Source organism: Podarcis gaigeae (assembly GCF_964106915.1).
Source record: "Podarcis gaigeae genome assembly, chromosome: 7".
NCBI classification, from domain to species: Eukaryota; Metazoa; Chordata; class Lepidosauria; order Squamata; family Lacertidae; genus Podarcis; species Podarcis gaigeae.
The window spans coordinates 37,617,171-37,637,587 of NC_139683.1; positions in this window are offsets into that span (position 1 = coordinate 37,617,171).

Genomic DNA, 20,417 nt, shown 5'->3' on the forward strand with positions numbered 1-20,417 from the left:
GCCAAACCATCTTCCCATAAATGGAAGCCATGACCATCCTGCCCTATGCTGTTCAGCATTCCACAGGTGGCACCTATAGATATGTTTGTAGTGAAGGAGCTCTGTATGGAATAGGGACACTCTATTCATTTTCTAGTCTGCTTCTATGGCTCTCTAGACTTTTCCCAGAATGGAAGTATGCTGGGGACTAGAATGACGAAGTTCCCACTGCAGTGCATAGAATGCAGAAGTGTCCTAATAACACATATTTAAGCATATGAGTGTTCTAATTCACACTTCCACTTTTTGAGAATATCATGTTTCATTTTGAAATAAATAAATTGTCCAGTAGCACCTTAGAGACCAACTAAGTTTGTTCTGGGTATAACAACTAAGTTTGTTCTGGGTATAAGCACACTTCTTCAGCTACTTACCTGAATCATGTTTCATTGTGTATGTTGCACCACAGGATTTTCTTTTGGTTCAAATCCCTTTCACCTATGGACTTTCTAGTTGCCTAGACTGGACTTTCCCAACCTTGGGTCCCCTCTCCAGATGTTGTTAGACTATAACTCCCATCATCCCTAGCCTGCAGAACCAGTAGGGGAGGGGGAAAGCTGGTCTAGACAAGTCACTGGCTAAGCCTCATTTTCCTGTCCATAAAATGAGAGCATTAATTATCTAATTAGGGCTGTTGTGGGTATAAAGCATTAGGTTGGGATTCTTATAGAAGTGATAATCGCTTTCTTTATGTGTATTTATTTGGATTTCATCTACAGCGTACTGCACAGATGTCTCGCAAAGCTGCTGTTAATATGACTGATTTTGAAGAACATGGCAAAGCTTTATTGCTAATCCTCCTAACTCTATGATAAATCTTGACTGTTTTGTTCAAATACACACTATGACACAATGTGGCTGTGCTTCTTGCCACATCTTATCATGTTTCATTTTGCAAATCTCAGGACCTCGAGATTAGGATAAACACTATAAAATTTAAATGCTGTGGCTTAGCCTTACTATATATATAAACTTTTACTCCATTTTTAATGTATGATTTATCTTGCAGGATTTAGTTGCAGGATTTCTGTATTATAATAGATTTACAAGCTTCGGGAGCCAAACAGTTTTGGAATCTATAGGTGGATTCAAGAGCCCATGATGAATCCATAACCTGCTTTGGTACCAAAACCATGCTTCCAGCAGAAAAACAAATCTAGTGAATTGCTTCCAGATTTGGGTAGTGGGATTGGCTACCTCTCCTCCACATGTCCCTTTGAGATGAATGTGGGGCTGACTATGGAAGATAGTCTAATGGCATGCTTGTTGTTATCTGTTGATTTTATTGCTCTTTCCATTTCTGGTCCTAACTTGGCTTCTCCCAAGTTGTGTATGCTGATGCAGGTAGGACAGCTAGAACAGGTGAAAAGCACAGTGCCCTACTGCTGACCAGCAGAGACTCACCCAACTGGGTTGTGGCATGGATGACAAAGTGAGAGGAGCTGGAGGAAAAGGGATTGACCTAAGGCCCCTATCCCAAGAACAGATCCAAAAGGATAGAGACTCATGAAAATTGAGTGCATCCTCTATACAGTGCATGGCATGTATTAGCTAGGTTTCTGTCTATTTCCAGAAGAAAACACTAAATAGGTACTGTCTACCTGTGAAAGTATAATGGGGAGTTTAGATATTTAGGAAATTATTCTGTATTGCATCGCCTGCACATTACTTCCTGCTGAGCCATGAAACTCCAACTCTGCCCATTTTTAAAAATGCAAACTCCATATTATACACTTTTACAGGGGGACAGTACCTATTGAGTTGGTGTTTTCTTCTGGAAGGAGACAGAGAAGGGGGGCTTGGAATGCCTTGTTCTTGTTACTACATTCCCTCAGAGGTAAAAGCTGTGCATTTCTGCACCGTAGTGCAAATGGGATCCCTTCACGATAAAGTTGGCTATAAGTAGTTATGCTTTTAGCTGTCATAACCATTATATCCAAACATCAGTTCCCTTGGTATATTCTAGCAGCACTTTTGCCATCTGATAATCCCCTTCATGGATCATTGCCTTGCCGTGGCGAAGGGGCTTGAATAACTCAGAGAAGCTATGAACTATGCCGAGCAGGGCATCTAAGATGGACAGGTCATAGTGGAGAGTTTTGACCCAACATGATCCACCTGGAGCAGGAACTGGCAATCCATTCCAGTATCCCTGCCAAGAAAAACTCCATGGACAAAGACAACAGGCATATAAAATGAGTTTGACCAAACTGCAGGAGGCAGTGGAAGATAGGAGTGCCTGGCATGCTCTGGTCCATGGGGTCATGAAGAGTCGGACACGACTAAATGACTAAACAACAACAATCTTGACAGTTCACTGGTTTTCATATTTCAAACTATTTCATAGCACAGGTTGAAGAAAAGCATTCATATTAGAACCCATAACTTCAGGCACTACTTGAAATGTAAGCTGCTAATAAGCCAATGAGATAATCTTGGTGGCAATTCACTGTACTTCTTAAAATCACTTCTTAAAATCTGCAAAACAGAAATCTCTTTAATTTATAATATATTCATCAGTGAAAGCTCCTGATTAGATGAATATATTTTAGCAGCATGAATTTTAATATTTGTATTTTCCCTTTGTTATTAAGTCTCACTTGATGGAAAAGAATTTGCTCATTTTAGTGTAATGAAACTACCTAAAACCAGTAGTAGTAGTAGTAGTAGAAAAAGAAGAAGAAGAAGAAGAGGAGGAGGAGGAGTTTGGATTTAATATCCCACCTTTCACTCCCTTTAAGGAGTCTCAAAGCAGCTAACATTCTCCTTTCCCTTCCTCCCCCACGACAAACACTCTGTGAGGTGAGTGGGGCTGAGAGACTTCAAAGAAATGTGACTGGCCCAAGGTCACCCAGCAGCTGCATGTGGAGGAGCGGAGACGCGAACCCGGTTCCCCAGATTACGAGACTACTGCTCTTAACCACTACACCACACAAATAAGAAAAGACTTAACAATCAAAGGATGTTTAGATCTGACATCTCTTCTATAGAGGAATGTCTACTGTTGTAGCCATAGGAAAATTGGGAAGCAGGCTCACTCCATCAGCTCTGGTGAAAGGCCAGCTCCATCCCTCAACTTTTCCCACTCTAGCTATTATAAGAGCTTTTACCTTTAATAATTGGTGCCTCCGTTTGTTTGCTCTCCTCTTCACTCACTATATTTTCTTCCTTTTGTTTTGTATCTGCCCGTAGGCAGAGACTGTTTTTGTTTCTATGGGTTATATGTAAGCTCCTCCGAGAGTCTCTTTGGCTTAACAGTGCAGGTAAAAATGATCTGAATGAATAAATAATGCATTCTAAAGAAAATGGCTAAGATTAGCTTGTCTTAATGCAAGCCTTGAAGATTTTTTTTTAGAATATTGCTCTCTCATTTTTTTAAAAAAGAATTCCTTCCACATTATACTGACATATCCTTGCCTGGAAGAGCCTATAGCAAAGCTTTCAGCAAAGCATCAGCGTGCATGGGATTGTGGCTTTTGTCATTATTAAAAGCTGTTGACCTCATAGGACACCTTTGCAAGACAGCCATAGAAATGAAGACTTGGAATCACTGCCATAAGTTGAGTAAGCAATTGTCTGAAAAGCTCCTCAAACAAAAGAAACAAGCACATGTACATCAGAGTGGAAAGAAGAAATCCAGATGTATTTGAGGATGCTATTCCATGTGTTTTGCAATGACCTGATTGAAGGGGATGATACAGAGTTTTAAGGTTATCACTACAGTAGCAAGTCCTGCAGTAAAACCATGCCTGCCCCTCTGAGGTCCAGATCCGAGGGCCTTCTGGCAGTTCCCTCACTGTGAGAACTGAAGTCACAGGGAATCAGACAAAGGGCCTTCTTGGCAGTTGCACCCTCCCTATGGAATACCCTCCATCAGTTGTAAAGGAAGTAAATAACTACACAACTTTTAGAAGACACCTGAAGGCAGCACTCTACTATAGGGAAGTTTTTAATGCTTGCCCGAGTGGCTGGGGCAACCCAGTCAAATGGGTGGGGTACAAAATATAAATGTTGTTGTTGTTGTTATAAATAATAATATAACAGCAAGCCAGGGGGCATGTCAACTGTTGGATCAACAGAACAGCCTGTGTAGCCATGCCTTGAACCTGCTGCACCTTTGAACTTTGCCTTGCTTATGTATCACCATACTGACTGGTGGTACATAACATTTTTGGCAGAAAATGGTAATCGTCCTTTGTCCAGCATGAGCCAGGACAGGTTGTGAGCCTCTTCCGGATCCCCAGTGCAGCCCTTTGCTGTTAGATAGTTCAGAAATGAACCTATAATGGACCGTGCTGACAGTAGATCAGTTGATTTATGTATTTTCTGGTGCAAAGATGCTAAATAATGGCAAGTTCAACTAGCACTGATACCGTAAAGGCACTTAAAGCAATGTTTATGAGCTTGATACAGGAAAACACTAGGACATGTTTCATTTTGGGCATACAGTCTGCTTCACTAAAACATGAACAAGGTGGAATTACGCATTTACCTGGAAATAAGACCCAGTGAACACAGTGGGGGTTAGTTTTGCATAGACATCATGCTCCACAGCATAGATATAAATATCATCTAGCTTTCTAATTTGTGGGAAATGCTTAGTACATTTGGAACATTAAAAGAAAATTAAAACATGTTGAATTTTTCATGATGCCAAATGTAATAGCCTTTTGTTTCCACAAAAGCTCTCAGGCAATCAAGATTGTTATTACCAATAAACTTTCCCTAGTGAATATGTCCTTATTTGCAGAAAAATATATATTTAATTCTTAACTGGTGCTATTTTCAACTGATATTTTTTAAAAAAATTATTTTATGCCATCATCTTACACTTCTAGTAAATAAATAATGGACAAACCTTTCATTCACAAAAGGTGTGCATATTCTTTTTAAGCAATGCATAACCCATTCAATTGTTTGTTTCCTTGAATGCAAAACCCACTGACTTAGCTGAGATGTATTTGAGTAAGGATATATAACATTGAAACAAGTGCTTCCAAGTATACATACATTGTCATATAATTCAGGAACTCATCAACCATTTAACTGCATGGATACACCAGCTGGAAATTATTAGGGTAAAAAAAAATCAAATCAACCTGACCTCTCTTCATTTACCATTTTGTAAGCATTTTATAATGTTTTACCCCAGAACCACCACCACTCCAACTTCCAAAACGGAAATGTATATGAATGCAGCAAATATTTATGCATTCAGTATTTTAAAATAGTAGATGAAGGATTCTGTTTCCTTACAGTTCATAATGTACTTATTTCTACTGTGGGGTTCACGGCTTAATTCAAAACTAAAGAGAGAATGTATCGATTAGTGTTAAAGTGAGCATATAAAGAGCCACTGTCTGTGCAAATTCTAAATCACACAGTTTTGATAGGGTCTCGTGTGGGCTTCCTTTGTGCTGCAGCAAAAGAAGTAAACCCTGGTAAAGAGGAGACTGCATAGCTTAATTTATGCATGGTCTCTTTCCTGGGAAGACTTGTGACTAGGTTTACATGCTAACTCTGAGTAATCCCCCAAATAATGTGGTGTGGTCATAAGGTCAGCAGGGTTTGAACGAGATGGTTAAATTCATCCTCTCTACTGAGCTGTAATGCACATACCAAACACCAAACACAAATGCACATACTGTGGTACCTCGGGTTAAGTACTTAATTCATTCCGGAGGTCTGTTCTTAACCTGAAACTGTTCTTAACCTGAAGCACCACTTTAGCTAATGGGGCCTCCTGCTGCCACCGTGCTGCCGGAGCCCGATTTCTGTTCTTATCCTGAAGCAAAGTTCTTAACCTGAAGCACTATTTCTGGGTTAGCGGAGTGTGTAACCTGAAGCGTATGTAACCCGAGATACCACTGTACTCCTCAACCCTGAAGTAAATGAAGAAACTCTTGTTTGCACAAAGTTCTGTATGCTCATTAGTGTCTCTGCAAATGTCCCTTGAGCAATGGCTATGGGATACTGACTGCTTGATTGTGATTATGGTTTAGTGACACAGTTAAGCATGTGGATCAGTATATAAGAAGTACCCTGCTGGATCGGACCAAAGGTTTATTTCCTTGACTGTTCTAGTTCCCCCAGTGGCTATACAGATGCTCTGGGAAGTCTAGGTGCAGTGCATGTGGGCAATGGCCTTCTCTAGCTGTTGCCCCACAAGGCTGATACATGCTGATGCTGGACCTTCAGTGAACGGCACCTCCTAAGCAGCATTGTGAGAATGTGTCAGTTGTGCATTTGCAATAAGAAGCCAAGTTAGAACTCTATAAAATGTCCTTTAAAAAGCAAAGCACCCATTCACAGATGCCACTCATTGTTCCTGGCCCATTTATGATTTGCATTAAGAAGGTTTTGCCCCATCTTGACAGGTTCTGTGGGAAAGCACTGAAACACACAACAGTGAATCACATTTATAGTCCACAACACTTCACAGTGTGTACCCCCCCCCCCAAGGATTTCATTCCATACAATGAAAAAGCTGAAAAGTAGAAGAAAGCCAGTGTGGTGTAGTGGTTAAGAGCGGCAGTCACATAATCTGGGGAACCGGGTTCGTGTCTCCGCTCCTCCACATGCAGCTGCTGGGTGACCTTGGGCCAGTCACACTTCTGTGAAGTCTCTCAGCCCCACTCACCTCACAGAGTGTTTGTTGTGGGGGAGGAAGGGAAAGGAGGTTGTTAGCCGCTTTGAGACTCCTGAAGAGAAGTGAAAGGCAGGATATCAAATCCAAACTCCTCCTCTTCTTCTTCTTCTTCATAATGAAAAAATTAAGCTAGATTAGGACATAATTAAAACCAGTAACGACCCTGGAAAAGCTGCTTGTGCATCTTTAGAGCTTGGAACATAAATTTGCAACAGATCAGTATTTACAATAGTTTTGTAAAGTTCTGTTTCCATGACCTGGAAGTCCATATACCACTTTCTGGGAACCACTTAGAACCATACAGTCATAGAATGGCAGAACTGGAAGGGGTGCTAACGGTCATCTAGTCCAACCCCCTGCCATGCAGGAATCTTTTGCCCAACGTGGGGCTCAAACCCATGACCCTAAGTTTAAGAGTCTCATGCTCTGCTGACTGAGCTAGCCTCAGTGGGTACATCTGCTGGGCTATTCTGTCTCTCTAAAAATCACACAAGAGTAACACATAGGCCCCTGCCCTATACTGAGGAAGACCATTGGCCCATCTAACTCACTATTGCCATGCACTGACTGGAAGTAGGTTTCCAGGATTTCAGACAGAAACAATTCCAAGCCTTACCTGGAGATGCTGAAGACTGAGCCAATAACCTTCTGCATGCAAAGTACTGTAGAGGTTATTTTTCTGCTGAGCTACAGCCCTTCCCCAAATAAATGCAATTTGCATATGGAATGCCATTAAAACCAGCTTCCAAAGCAGATGTGGGGAGAACATTTAAGTGAATTAGTATAAATGCTTTCCTATATTCTGGAAGACATAACCTCAACAGGAATTCCATTATTTTTATTATAAACTTTGAAGTGAATTAGTGTAAATGCTTTCCACTATTTGGGGAGAAATAATGATTTCAACAGGAAATTCATTACGTGCATTGCTAAATCATTAACTGGCTACTTAAAAGTAACATTTTGCAGTGTGTGTGTTTATAGAATGGATCAAAATTATTGGCTTAATTACTGAAAGAAGGTAAATCACTGAAAGAATTTTTTTATTCCATTTGCAAGAAAGTATTAATCTACCTTGTGACAGGTGAAGGCAGCCCTGAAATTGGGCTCTGTGTAAGATCTAAACCAGCATAACCTGGATGAAGCCAGTTGAAGTCTTGGACAAAGAAGTTCCTATCTGTTCATAAGATAGGTATGGACTGCAGAGAGTCAGTACCGTGTAGTGGCTGCAGTATTACACTAAGCCTGGGAGATCAGAGTTAAAATCCCAGTGTAGCCCTGAAACTCACTGGATGCCATGAAACCCACCCAGAGATAGTCACAGTTTCTCTCAGTCTAACCTACAGGATTGTTGTGAAGAATTGGAGGGAGTGTCCTTGTATAGCAGCTTGAGCTCCTTGGCAGAAAGGTGGGATATACTGAGGTCCTCCTCCTCTGAAGGTCTTCTGCTGGTTCACTCACTGAAAGAAGTGAAGTTACAGGGAACCAGGCAGAGGGCCTTCTCAGTATGTGGAACATACTCCCTTCAGTTGTCAAGGAGATAAAGAATTACACAACTTTTAGAAGACATCTGAAGGCAGCCTTGTATCAGGAGGTTTTCCCCTCATGTTCCAATGCCTAAATTAATACCCACCTACAAAAGCAGAAATACAAATGGAAGAAATTGACACAAAACCAAATGCTAGATGCAGACGTGGCCAAACCCTTTTTTGTTTGGCCATATGACCTTCTAGGCAGCCCTGTATAGGGCACATGCCACTTGTGGATGAGTTCAGAGGCTAAAGTGAGTGGAACAATGAATCTAAATTTTACTTTTGTACAATTGTCCCTAACACACATACACCACCCCCTTTATCCTCTATTCAGGCAACTGTAAAGCATTATCAGAGGTCAAGGGTACATTCCAGCCAGAAAAAAACCAAAAATATTCCAAGATGGTATGAAGCACAGCTGGTCAGAGGTATGTCCTGAGGGGAGAAGGTATGGCCTGAGGAGGTGGTGTGGCCTGGAGAAAGTCCCAAGGGCCAGAAAGGCCTGGAAGGACACATTTGGCCTGCAGGCCTGAGGTTCCCCACCCCTGCACTAAGGGCTGCATGTCTGTGGTGAGTATGGCAAAATTGCATACTCTGCAACATTTCTCTAATGAAAATAGGGATGTTCTATTTCATCACCACCATCACCATCATCATTTTTTTATTTATACCCCACACATCTAACTGGGTTGCCCCAACCACTATGGGTGGCTTTCAACATATATAAAAAATAAAATAAAACATTAAACATCTGTCTTTAGATGTCTTCTAAAGCTAGTATAGTAAATTATCTGCTTGGCTCAGGGGTCGCATAACTCTGTACCCTCCACCATTTATCTGATGAAAATAGGGGTGTCCTAAGAAAAACGGGACATTTCAGGATCAAATCAAAACCTGGGACGATCTTGATCAAATCAAAATCCAGAACTTGGGGACACTTAGAGGGTCTGAAATTCGCCAGCACAAACTCCCTCTGTTTTACACACACACACACACACACACACACACACACACACTGTACTTGCTAATTCAGAGAGAGAATGTCCATACACATTCAGACAAACATGTCCATGGACACACACATATTCAGTAACTAGAGCCTTTGCCCCTGAGCTCTTTTTTCCCAGAAGGCTAATTTGAGGAGGGACGGAAAGTTGGTCCCATTCCACAAAGAGAATTAATAGTCACCTTGCCACAGCCAATCCTCCTACATATTCTTCTTAACTCTGCGTGGGCACTGGGAACCATGCCCCCAAGGAAGCCACATTTGATTCTGGCCTTCCTAAGCCTTAAAATTGTCCTCCTCATACATTAATACTTAATATAAACCTTCGCACACAATGAAGGTTTGCAACCTTCACTTCCTTTGTGATCTGTGGCCACAACCATTCTAAATATAATGCAGCTTTTCATAATTTAAATGATGTAACAGAACATGTAATTTCATCAGAAATTGGAGTTAATACAGTGTGAATTAATAGGCTACATCTATTTCCTGTTTATTTAAGACGTTCTAGGAGAGAACCACAGCGGACCCATTTGAACGAAAGCTCTGTGGCATTGGTTTACACAGTTATACGCAAAGCGGCAATAGAAAATTAGATTACATAGCACAGCCTTGATAAAATGTTTAGTTAAAGCATGTTTAATTTGACCTGTTGGTTTGAGGCCAAATTTTGCAGCCAGCCATGAAGCAGTTGGGCAGCATGTGTGAAATTGAGGTTAGAACTGCTGCTGCTATACTTAAGTCTGCTGCAAGCTCATTAAATCACTGCTCTGTCCAAAACCCAAAAAAGCTCAATTAAAAGAAGAGGGGGGAAGTGCCACTTTTGGTGCACCCAGCGGATTTAGCAGGACCAGTGCTATGTTGTGACTTGTTTCCTTTTTTAAATTTTATAGTCTCTTTCTTATCTATCTATCTATCAATCTATCTATCATCTATCTATCTATCTATCTATCTATCTATCTATCTATCTATATCTAATCTATCTATCATCTATCTATCTATCTATCTATCTATCTATCTATCTATCATCTATCTATTTAAAAAAGGCTTGTCGTGTGGCACAAGGAGAAGCTGTTTGAGACACATGAGACCAAATTCCCCTAAGACATGGCTTATCTAGTTGCACAGTTTTGGTTTTGTTTTGTTTTTTACTCCAAGCTGTTATATTTATCTGGCCTGCCTATTTTTGCTCCAGATTTGGATTTTAAACATAGCAATGTGGCACAATTCTATACTACTTAGAATTCAGTCCCACTGAATTTAAGGAGACTCATAAGTGGGCATAATATTGCAGTCTTGTGTGCTAAGCAGCAAATTTACACTCGCCATAAACTAAGTCCCCTTGAACACAATGGGATTCATTTGTGAGAACAACTACATTGCACATTCAGTAGGGATGGGCGAATCTGTCAATTGCAGCTTCTCATTTTTTCAAGTCTTCAGTTATCCACATTTCAACATCAGATTGCTTTAACTTATGAAAACTCACCAGCATTTTAGTGCAAAATTCCCGAATATTTCTGTATGCAATTTTACCTAATACACACATTTTTCAAAGCAATTTTGCATAGCATAATGCATTTTTATATCTTATTTTTACTATGATATGCATTTGATGCAAATTTTATCCTAGCATATGCATTCTGTACACATAGGGTCCATATCATATGGTTTAACATGCAGCGTGGTAGCTGCCAACAAATGGACCTCAGTCAGCAACACTGCACTATATGGAAACCTGCCTGCATGAAGCAGCTCCTGCTGGCATCTTCCAACAGCTCACCACTTTCTCCTCATTCAAATTTTCCCCAGGATTGTACAGGTCAAAATTACTTGGTCTTGTTTCTGAAGTAGAACTGATGAATTTGAATCCATCATGATTTGATTGATTTTTATTTTTCAGCTTTGCTCAGAGCACTGTGAATGCACAGCTATCGATTCCTTCAATTCATTTGTTACTCTTCTCCACCCCACTCTGTATTACCAAATGTGTGTGTGTATTTCTAAAGCACTGCCAAAAAGCTGCACTCTCAGTGCAATTATTATATGATTGCATCCAGATTTTTGTTAATGCGTAAGTGCATATGTGTATATTAATAAAAAGCTGCACAAAAGGATTTGTTGTTGTTGTTGTTGTTGTTGTTGTTGTTGTAATATTTTATTACCCACCCTTCAGCCTAAGATTCCATATTCATATTATTATCACACTAAGACTTCACTTATTTTGGCAGTGTGCTAGCTGTACACACATGAACATTTGATTATGTACAGATTTTAAAATATGGAAATTTTCTGAAGAAACTGAACTCCATGGCAAACTAGACAAATTCAAATTTTATTAAACGGTCACAGACCAGATTAACTCGTACAGCTAGTCATCGAAACACAACACCAGAGAAAACAAAGGACAATTTCAATACAGATTAGGCCATAACAACAATTTAAAGTTAGACAGCATGTATAAAATTAAGTATTTGCCTTCGCCTGCATGTTGACATTGGAAAGCTCTTGTTTCCTGCGCCTAATAGCGGCTACACAGAATTTAGCAACATTGATCGTGATTTCAGGAACCTTATCTTCTACCAAGGCTCTCATACAATGGAGTTCTGGTTCATTTTTAAGCTTTTGTAGAACTGGGGCAATAAAGGTCAGGCGTAGATCCTCGTAATAACTACAGTGCAGCAATACATGCAAACTTGTTTCCACTTCCGATGAGCCACATGGGCAAACACGCGACTCATATGGTTTGCCCTCATATCTGCCTAACAGCAGGGCAGAGGGCAGAACGTTAAATCTGGCCAGGGTAAAGGAGTGTCTGTACTTAGGTATTTGTAAATCAGCCAGATAATTTGCAGGTGAGAACCCTCTCCCAAAGTCTCTAATTGTGGCATGTTTATCCATTTTGCCCATATGACATTGCAGCTCTATGTCCCTAATGCGCTGGAGCACTTGACTTCTGGCTCTCTCATATCCTGCTGCTATCAAGATCTGCGGGGAGAATCCCAAGCTTCTTATCTTTTCAAACAGGGAAGCTTTCCAGGTAGAATGAAAGGTGTCTAAGAGTGTTAAGGGAGCCAAACCGGCCGGGGGAAAAATAAGTTTTAACCAGTAGTGTATCTTTAGAATCCACAGCCACGCGTTAACGGGTAGTTGTCCAACTTCTAAGCGGACAGCTATATTAGATACACAGGGAGGGATCCCCAATAAACACCAATAGCATTTTGCTTGAAATGCCTCCATAGGCGCAAAATTTTTAAAACTACAAACCTGGGATCCATAAGTGAGTTGTGGGAGTATTTTTGCAGCAAAAACCTGGGAGGCCGCCGGAACGTATTTACCCCCTTTCCCGTGAAAAAATCTTGTAAGGGCTTTATTGGCCCTTCCTGCGTTGGCAATGGCGTTTTTCATGTGTTGGTGCCACGAGACCCTTTCCTGTCCTGAAAAGTTATTCCCAGGTATTTGAAAGTTGCTACCTGGTCAATAGGTTGACCATTAATTCTCCATTTGTGTTTCCTTCTTTTTTTTTGAAAACACCATAATTTTAGATTTGCTGTAATTTATTGATAGTTGTTCCGCTTGACAATAATCAGCAAGTGATCTCAAAAGCTTCCTCAAGCCAACGCAGGAAAAGGAGAGTAGGACTGCGTCGTCTGCATACAGAAGCACCGGGAGGGGCATACCTGCCAGTTTGGGAGGGTGGGCATTTTCTTTCGCCATATTTACTGCTAGAGAGTTGATATAAAAATTAAATAGCGTTGGCGCGAGGACACATCCTTGTTTAACCCCAGAGTGCGTTTGAATTTCTTTAGTTAGATGGCCTGACCGATCGCATCTTACCCTCACCCTGGTGTTTTCGTATAGACCACGGATAAGGCGTAATAAGCATTTATCTATGTTTGTAGCGCCAAGCTTTTCCCAGAGTCTGTCCCTTGGTATTAGATCAAAGGCCGATTTAAAATCCACAAAAGCTGCATATAAAGACCCCCCTTTTCTAGAGTATTTGTCTGCCAGGTGTTGAAGGATAAGGGCCTGGTCTATAGTTGAACGCTTTGCTCTAAAACCAGCTTGAGCTTCTGATAGAATACGCTCTCTTTCCATCCACTCCACTAATTTGTCACATAAATGAGCAGCGTATAGTTTGCTGATAATACTTAATAGACTGATTGGTCTATAGTTAGCTGGCTCAGATCTGTTTCCTTTCTTGAATATTGGAATGATGATGGCTAAACCCCAGTCCTCGGGGATAATAGCCGTTTGATTTATACTAGTGAACAAGGCGGCTAGCACAGGGGCCCACCATTCAACATTTGTCTTAAGAATTTCTGGTGGGATATTGTCAGCACCCGGGGCTTTCCCTGATTTAAGAGATTGAATAAGGCCAGTAATTTCTTCTGTGGTTACAGGGGGCCATTCCTTGCCAAATTCGCTTGAAGCGGGAAGCAGAACTGGGGCCAGTTGATTTGATGAATATAATGAGAGGAAAAAGGCCTCCCATGCTCCAGCAGGTATACAGTATTCGATTTCAGTCGGGGAGTCTCTCCAGCCTTTTGCAATTGTTTTCCAAAACGTGGCAGAATCTTTCCTTCGGGAGGCCTCCACTAGGCACTGCCATTCCTCCCTTTGTGCCTGGAGCTTTTTCTTGTTAATCGAAGCTTTAAAACTGCGTTTTAACTCAAACCAGTCTAATGGAAGCGAAGGTAAGTTCGCTGCTCTATAGTTCCTGTACTTATCCAGCAGGAGGCGTTTCATAGCCATGCATTCTTGGTCAAACCAGGGTTTGGATTTATTAGAGTGTAGAGATTGCCGTGGCGTTTTTTTTTGGTCAGATAAGGTTGTAGGGACGAAATCAGTTCCCGGAACATGTCTAATCTAGCCTCAGGAGTTGGGGTATTAATGAGGTTCTCCTTTCTAGTGAGAAAAGTATCTGAGTGAAGTCTTTCCGATATTTCGTCACTCAATTTGCTGGACCATTTAATACGCGAGTATCTTAGCTCCATGTTTTCGAAACATGGGGCTTCAAGTTTATCAGAGCAAAATAAATCTTTTCTTACATCCAATATTAAACAGAGCAGTAGATGGTCGCTGTCAGCCCTCTCCACCACCTTGTATTCCCGTGCTCTGCTCAAAAGGTTGGATGACACTAGGATGTAATCGATAGTGGAGGCTCCCATGTTGGATATAAATGTGAATTCCCCACTGAGTTCTCTGTCGACACGACCATTTAATACGGTCAGATCCAGATTGTTGGAAAAACGTAGAAGGCATAGGCCTGCGTAGTTGCAGCCCTTGTCTTTTGAGAGCCTTGGGGGAATAAGATGGGCTACTTCAGAAATGGGAGGTACGTCATGGAAATGAGCATATAACGCTTCGTCTGATTGGCCAATTCTGGCATTTAAATCCCCAGCCAGCAGCACTGCCGCTGCAGGAGTTTGATTCATTAGCTCATCGACATATGATTCTAGCCTATGCCAGATATTTTTGATAAGCTGCTTGCCTCTTTGGGGAGGGGCGTATATATTAATCAATAGAAATGTGCAATATCTGCATTTCATTAATAATGCCATGGCCATACTGCTCAGAGGCTCCAGCTCGACGAAAGATGCTCTCAGCCTTGTGGATATTAGAATGCCTAGCCCGCCCTTAACTCGTCCCCCTTTGTTGCTTGGTGAACCTGCGAGCGAAAATGAGGCAAAACCATTTACATCTAAATCCCCTGTTAGCCATGTCTCTTGCAGAAAGACTATATAATGATCTTGAATGAAATTGACAAATGATTGGTCAGTCGCCTTGTTGAGCCAACCAGCAATGTTCCATGATAAAAATTTAAAATTGGCTTTATCACAGTCGAGTCTTTGTCAATTATTAGCTAACGTACTTTTAGGGTTTGTCGCTTTATGTATCGGTCGCCTATCGTCTTTGTATGGCGGGCTATCCAGCCACTCTATGATTTCAATAGGTGGATGCAAAGTGCTCACGTTTGTGAACACCAGATCTTTATTATGCATAAATTCCTTCTGTGGATATTCTGTTGAGGCCTGATTTTGGCCCAATTCTGTTTCATCTAGGTATCTCATTTTGTCCCATACGTCTGGTGGGGTCACCTTAGGGATATTTCTCCTTCGGGGGGGGGAGGTGATGGAGTGCTCTCTTTGGGGGGTGGCACATTCTCTCTTGGTGGAAAGTTAATCTCCGCTTTAATCTGAAGGTTACGTGCTGTGGTCTTTTTTTGGTCCCCCTTAATAACCTCGTTGCCTGAGGCTCTCTCGGCCAGCTTATCTCTTAGCTTGTCTAGTCTTGCAAACTAGACAAGTTCCTATTCCATAAATAGTTTCAAAAATTGTCCTATTTTAGCAGCTAGAGAGACATGTTATTTATTGGCCTGTCAGTTACAATTTAATCCATATGCTCACATTAAATTAACACATATGGGGTAATGCAGATCTGAAGACAGAGAAGTAGTCTTGGGAGAAATGGTTAGAATGTGGAATATATACATTATACCAGCTGAGAGGCTCAGACTGAGATTTGCCAATCGGAAGGTGGGCAGTTCAAATCGCTGCGAAGGCGTGAGCTCCCGTTGCTCGGTCGCTGCTCCTGCCCACCTAGCAGTTTGAAAGCATGTCAAGTGCAAGTAGATAAATAGGTAACACTCTGGCGGGAAGGTAAACAATGTTTCTGTGCGCTGTTCTGGTTTGCCAGAATCGGCTTAGTCATGCTGGCCACATGACTCGGAAGCTGTCTGCAGACAACCCTGGCTCCCTCGGCCTATAGAGCGAGATGAGCACACAACCCCAGAGTCATCCATAACTGGACCTAATGGTCAGGGGTACCTTTACCTTTAAACTGTTTGGTAGAAAACTAAACCCATGTTTAAGCCATGTTAAATGGATTTTGGTAAGGTAGAAGTTTATAAATTTAGAGAAGAAGAGTTTGGATTTGATATCCCGCTTTATCACTACCCGAAGGAGTCTCAAAGCGGCTAACATTCTCCTTTCCCTTCCTCCCCCACAACAAACACTCTGTGAGGTGAGTGAGGCTGAGAGACTTCAGAGAAGTGTGCCTGGCCCAAGGTCACCCAGCAGCTGCACGTGGAGGAGCGGAGATGCGAACCTGGTTCCCCAGATTACGAGTCTACCGCTCTTAACCACTACACCTCACTGGCTCTCTGCAGAGAAGTGTGGAGCAGGGAATTAGAAGGTATTATACAATGTAAACAATGGAAAATTGGTATAGAGTCTATACAAAATGTTTCTTTAGACCTCAAACTGAGATTGGTGCAGGAAAAGGCAGTCTTTTGAGCATACTACAATATTTGCATAGGAAAGCATTTATAATACAGATGTGGAAGATGTAATGCTGAGAATGCCTCTTATGACGTCAGCTTCTCCAGTGATATCTATCCTTTGGTCTTAATTTGTTACTTTTGTATTGGTGAAATCCTTGATATTTACAGATTTTCATGTACTTTTAAACTATATTCCTGTAGTATGGGGATTAATGGATGGACAGTGAAAGTTGAGTTTTCTTATACTTCAAGTCTGGAAAGAAAAATACCCAATGGCATTTATAGTGGTCTTAGGACCTCACTGCCCTAGCTACTTTTCATATAGGCATCCATTTCATATGCATGTTGTCTGTTAAATTAATATACATTCTGATTTGCTGAGAGTAGGGTTGAAAGGATCTGGCAGTTTAGGTTCTCTCTTGTTTCTCATTTTTACAAATCAAATTAAGTTCTCCACATCTTACAGCAATTTGCAACAAAAATCCTCATTAAAATTCATTACCATTTTAGTGCAATTTTTTCCTAGTAAACACACTTTATATGCAGTTTTCACTAATGTGTGTAAGTCCCCCTAATATAATGCATATTTGTATGTTCCTTTCATGAATATAATTATTTTTATGCATACTTCCCCACAATATATGCATCTTTGTAAACATTGTTTGGTTGGAGAACTGTGTCACAATGTCTATTCCGGTTCATATGTTGTTTTGGAAAGTGTGGGTTCAACAGTGTTAAATGAATCAAATTTCTCCTCCATTCCCCAGTTACAGTGGTACTTCGGGTTAAGTACTTAATTCGTTCCGGAGGTCCGTACTTAACCTGAAGCTGTTCTTAACCTGAAGCACCACTTTAGCTAATGGGGCCTCCTGCTGTTGCTGTGCCGCCGGAGCATGATTTCTGTTCTCAACCTGAAGCAAAGTTCTTAACCTGAAGCACTATTTCTTGGTTAGCAGAGTCTGTAACCTGAAGCATATGTAACCTGAAGCGTATGTAACCTGAGGTCCCACTGTAGTGGAAAGGTTAGATAATGTTGTATCCAAGCAAGTGTTGCCCACCCTTTCCAGTGCAGTTCCCTGTCACTTTTCTTCTTGCCAAACGTTCAATACTTTGAAGAAGCAGGTCTGTTACACAAGACCTTCCAATCAAGTATAATTGTGCAACCTGCTGGTTTGTGATTGACTCTCACTAGTAAATAGCAACAGTCTAGAAGCATCCCATGTCCATTTTCTCTAAACTATATATAACTCTATACACTTTGATCATGTCACCATTTAATATATGGCACCATGCTTGTGTATTTTGTGACTGGCACATTATAAACTGCAGCTTCAGATATCTGGAAGGAGGCAGGTTATCTAACCACAAAAAAAGAACAGCAAAAGATAACTCTCCTTCACTTTTATAATTAACAGTGAATAATAATTTTTGCACAAATGTGTAGCCATCTTTTGTGACCTAGCGCCACTTGAAGAGAATGGGAAAGAAATCAGTTTAAGAGAGCCATTGGAGTCTGACCTTGGGGTAGACAACAGGAATGAATAAACAACTTGGATCAGATATAATAACAGTAATGGAAACTTGCCGTCATAGAAATGAAATGCCATTCTGCACACAAGCAGGACTTGGCTTTTTGAATCCATCACACTGATTCAGGCAAATATTCACAAGGCTATGAATGTGATTGAAAAGAGGGATGCCAAGGTTACCCTCTGCCTACGCAGTGTGATAAATACACTGACACATCTCCTGAAGTGACAAACTTGCATGTGAAAATGGAACTTAACTCATTGGCATAGGATGATGGCGATGATGCAGCCACAGGGTTTGGGTGACGGATGGAGCTGACATTTGGAGGTTATTCTGAGAATGAGCTCTCGCCTGAGCATTTCATATAGCTAGATGTGTGGCAAAATGAAGTTCTGATGTGCTATACTAGTATTCTATGAGACGTGTTTCCTCAAGATTCCATGCTAGTTATCAACAGATGTGTTAAATCTTTCTGTATGGCATTCCAGGATGATTTGCAAAGGGAGGGGATTGCTACATTAGGGGAACATAATATAACAATATTTAAACAGGACAAGGTCTGCTACTTTGGTTGCTAATATGGTGACCTCCAGATGTTGTTGGACTACAACTCATTATTTAGCATTAGATTTTATTTGGCTACCCTTAACTTACTTAGTATAGATTATAAGAAGATGTATGCTTGGAGCAGAGCCATCATGACCATGGGAGTCTTAGGAAGATAAGAATTCTGACTGGAATTCAGTGCTTCACTGGGGTAGGAGTTTGGGAATGGTAGATAAGCTGTTAAATCCATCTGCCTGCCTATTCCTTAGCTACCCTGCTGACCTGGGCTATTTCTTTGTCTTGGGTGATCTTCGAGGGAGAGAACTGAAACCAGCTGTGGTTAATGTGAAAGACCTGGCCCATAGACTTATTTAAAGGGTGCTGCTGTTTGAAGGGTCATAGCTCAGTGGCAGAGTGTCTGCCTTGCAAGCAGAAGTTTCCTGGTTCAATCCCTAACATGTCCAGTTAGGGTTGGGAGAGACTCCTCTCTGAAATCCTGGTGAGCTGCCAACAGTACTGAGCTAGTTGGACTAATGGTCTGACCTGGTATAAGGCCGCTTCCTAAGTTCCTAACTCTCAGTAGTAGATTATTATTATTATTTTAACCTTCTCTTTCTCTTTCCTTCCCCTTTCTATTTTGGGTTCCCACAGTTTCCTCTTCCTTTCTTCTCTTCTTCCCTGCTCAGTTTTCTGTTTGTTTTGGAAGGTACGAAGGTTATAGTAGTTGGTCTGATGGGTGGTTGGGAGTGGGAGTTTATAGCTCAGGGAAAGAGCCTGAGCAGCTGGAATATTGGTGAGATAAAGTTGCTCACTGATGTTTGGGGCAAGAATTTTATCGACACAGAGCTGCCTTTGGGGATGAGGCAAGGAGACGACATTATTGATTTATCTTTACTTTAATTCCAAGGCTTTTATAAGTTGTTATCTTGTCAGCTGTCTTTGCTTGACAGAGTGATTAGGATTTTCCAATCATTACTGGTTTAAAAATGGTTTATTTGATTATTCATATTTCGTACTCTATATGATTTTTCTTTCGTATTCTGTTTTGAGATGTATTTATTTATTGTCTTTGAGTTCTGCTTAGTATATTGTTTGATTTTTTGGTATTTGTATTTTGCATGCAGTTTTCAGATTCTTTTATACATACTATATTTGATTTTCATATTCTATATCAACTTGAGCTTTTGTTTATTCCATATTCGATCTATATTTTGTCCATGGCTTTGAGGTTCTTTCATATGCTACAAGATCTCTACCTAGTATTATGCTTTGAAACACTGGTTTATTGTATTTGATTTTGATTTTCTGTACATCACTTTGAGATTCTAAAGCAATTGGGACATTTTCTAAATAGCTAGATAGAGCTATCCTATAAGGGGGTCATAACTGTTGGACAACGAGGCCACATAAGAATATCGATATACGATATCTTTATTGTCATTGTCCCATACAGAACAATGAAATTGAAAATCTACATAAAACATTCAAACCCCCCTAAAAACTCTGAAACCCCATTTTAAAATATAATATACTATAGAGACTCGTTATGCTGCATTTAGAACCAGAATTGCATTTGCAGAATATCACCAACTTTGTTGGTTGTTTTATATTGCTACTGTTTGTGGGGCCTGGAAGATGATTCATTTCAGTGAGAGTGAAGTCCCAGAGGAAGAGGTGTAGAGTTTATCCCAGTCTCTAGATGACAGCTTGAGTTTAAGGGACAGCAGCTTGACTGGGAGTAGGGCTGCTGCCCACGCCCACACATCTATATGATTTGGGTGTTTGTTACACTACAGATCTCTTTGTAGGCATTTCTGTTGGATCATAGTC